We start from the raw sequence: 3,162 nt of genomic DNA, 5'->3' as shown, positions 1-3,162 counted from the left end.
TTTGAAGGCCAAACATTTTATCGGACAACTGGTCGACCCGCTTTCCTAGTCTGAAAAAAACAAGTGCACAGACAGACAGACAACTGGTCGACCCGTCCGGTCTAGGAAGAGATATCTATATAGATATATATATATATATATTAAAAAAAAAAAAAAAAAAAAAAAAAAAAAAAAAAAAAGAGTCCAGCGGGACATCTGGTCGACCCGCCGCATCCCCGGGGAAAAATGGCCGCCCGGCGGGAGGGACTACTGGTCTACCCCGATCCTTTGGAGAAGGAGGTGGAGAAGGGAGGAAAAAAAAAGTGCGCCCACCCTCCTCCGCCTCCCCGACAGACGCGCCGCGGCGCCACGGCGCGCGAGCGGAGGTCGGCGGCGAGAGGGGGCCCGGGACGCGGCCAGACCCTCGCCCATCCTCCCCCGGGAAGAGGGATGGAGAGAGAGAAAGGCGCGCGCCCGGGCAAGGCGCCCGAGTCGAGCGGGAAAGAGAGGAGATATCCTCCTTCCTCTCACACCCCCCCCACACCCCAGGGGAGAGCGAGCACCTCGAGCCCAAACGGGACGGGCGCGTGCCGAGGCACGCGCGCGAGGCCCGCCATCGCGCGCGGACGCCGCCGCCGACACCGACGCCTCCCCCAACGCCGTACCCACCCGCGGCTTGGCCAAGGCCCGGATGGGGGGGCGCGACGGAGAACGGAACGGGGCCGGCGGGCGCCGCCAACGCCGCGGAGCCGAGGCGCTTCCCCGGAGGAGCGGAAGAAAGAACGGAGGAGCCCGCCGTCGGGAGACGGGCAGAGAGAGACCTCGGCCGACCGACCGACCGGGCGGCCATTTTTCCCCGGGGATGCGGCGGGTCGACCAGATGTCCCGCTGGACTCTTTTTTTTTTTTTTTTTTTTTTTTTTTTTTTTTTTTAATATATATATATATATATCTATATAGATATCTCTTCCTAGACCGGACGGGTCGACCAGTTGTCTGTCTGTCTGTGCACTTGTTTTTTTCAGACTAGGAAAGCGGGTCGACCAGTTGTCCGATAAAATGTTTGGCCTTCAAATGCTAAGTACCGAGGTCGACGAGTTGGCCTTGTGAATGTGGGTCGACCAGTTGTCTTTCTCCATGTCTTGATTGACTGATGTCAGTTTTTAATGTGTTGGTGGCTTGTTTTTTGTTTTTTTTCTCTATCCCAGCCCGTCCTACTCGTCAAGCACTTATTTATTTATTTATTATTCATTCATTTATTTACCTATCTCTCTATCTATCTTTTCTATCTATTTATTTATTTATCTATCTATCATCCATCCATCCATCAAGATGGGGCAGGGGGAGAAGGGGCTAGCTGTGAGAGGAAGGTGCTCGGTGGTGGTCATCTAGTTGTAAATAAGGCTGGGAATGAATAGCTGATTATTATTTTTTTTTAAATATTTATTTATTATGTATGCAATATTCTGTCTGTGTGTATGCCTGCAGGCCAGAAAGGGGCATCAGATCTCATTACAGATGGTTGTGAGCCACCATGTGGTTGCTGGGAATTGAACTCAGGACTTTTGGAAGAGCAGGTAATGCTCTTAACCACTGAGCCATCTCTCCAGCCCCTGAATAGCTGATTATTAATTCGTTCGAATAATATTAAAAACTGTTCAAGTAGAAAACAATTGCTTTCTTTTCTGTTTTCCCAGAGATCTGACTGACTGCAACTTGGAAAGAAGACGGCCCTGCTGGACAGAGACCTCCCTCCTGCTTTGGGTGGGGCAGCTGAGTGAACGTGGGTGGGTCGACCAGTTTACATGTTTATTTCCATGTTTTGTCTTTTATGGATTGAATGGATGTGTCTCATTTTTTTTTTCACGATTGCTTGCTTCTTGTGTATTTCTTTGCTTGCTTACTTATCTATCTGTTCAGCCCATCTCATTTACTTACTTCTTTAAAAAATGACCCACCTATTTACTTACTTGTTCATTCATTCCTTCACTTCCTTCTTTCATATATCTGTTTATCTGCTGATTTAGCATGACTCACTTATTTACTTATTGAATGTTTCAATTATTATTTATTCATTCTTTATTTGTCTATTTTTATGTATGTATTTACTTACTTTCTTGATTTTTTTTTTTTACTTTTTACAATTTACTTAATTTTTTTCTTTCTTTGGGAATGTACATCCTTTCTTTCTTTCTTTCTTTCTTTCTTTCTTTCTTTCTTTCTGTCTCCTGACTGTCACTGGCTAAGAAAATGGTGGCCTCCATGTCACTGGTTCTGGGTGAGTGTCAGCAAAGCAGCTCCTAAAATGGAAATTGATGAAGGGATAGATAGATGGGATACACACGCGCTCGCACATACATACATACATACATACGCACACACGCACGTGCATGACATGTACAGATGGGGGGGTTCCAATGTTTTCAGAGGAAGGTGCTCGCTGGTAATAATAAAGGTGCTGGTAAATAAGGCTGGAAATAGCTGAATCATTAAAACTCTTCAAATAAATAAAAAGCAATTCTCTCTCTCTCTCTCTCTCTCTCTCTCTCTCACCATATACCAGCACATCTGAACTGACTGCAACATACAAAAGAAGAAGAAACACGGAAAGAAGACATCCCTGCTGGACAGGATCATCTGATCTGAGATGAGAATAAAGTCTTCGAATGGCTGACAACAGCATTTCATTAAGAAGAGATTCCACGTTTTATGCTGTACAGTTAGTTAGATTAAGAGGGGCCTGTGAACTGGGGTGGGGTGTGGCTTCTCAGGTCACGTCAGGTCAGGGAGGGGCTGAGGAGTGTCCCATTGGCCTTGACAATAGGCACCAGTCAGACGTTAACGTTGAGTTCCTCAAAGGGAACTGACTGAGATCCTTGCTTACCTAAGAAATGCCTGACCTTGGAAAAGGTCTTGTGGAAAGCAGGTGCTTGAAACTGCAGTTTCACGTCTACCCAGAAAGCTCCCTCTCGGAAGGGAAAGTCATCGTGATATCTTACTCTTTTCCCAAGGATACCCTACCTACCCTTCTGATCATTCTTACTGAATTAAGTCTTCCACTGTAAATAAATAAATAAAGTATGTAAGTAAGCAAATACGTGGATGGATGAACAAATAAATACAAAATTTGCTGTTGTTGACTGCCTTTTATTTCATAATGAATCTCTCTCTCTCTCTCTCTCTC

This window comes from Microtus oregoni, unplaced genomic scaffold, assembly GCF_018167655.1.
Source record: "Microtus oregoni isolate MIOR12 unplaced genomic scaffold, Mior012 000018F_ref0000195, whole genome shotgun sequence".
Lineage (NCBI taxonomy): Eukaryota > Metazoa > Chordata > Mammalia > Rodentia > Cricetidae > Microtus > Microtus oregoni.
The sequence above is the reverse complement of the archived record's forward strand: the minus strand, read 5'-3'. Positions refer to the sequence as shown.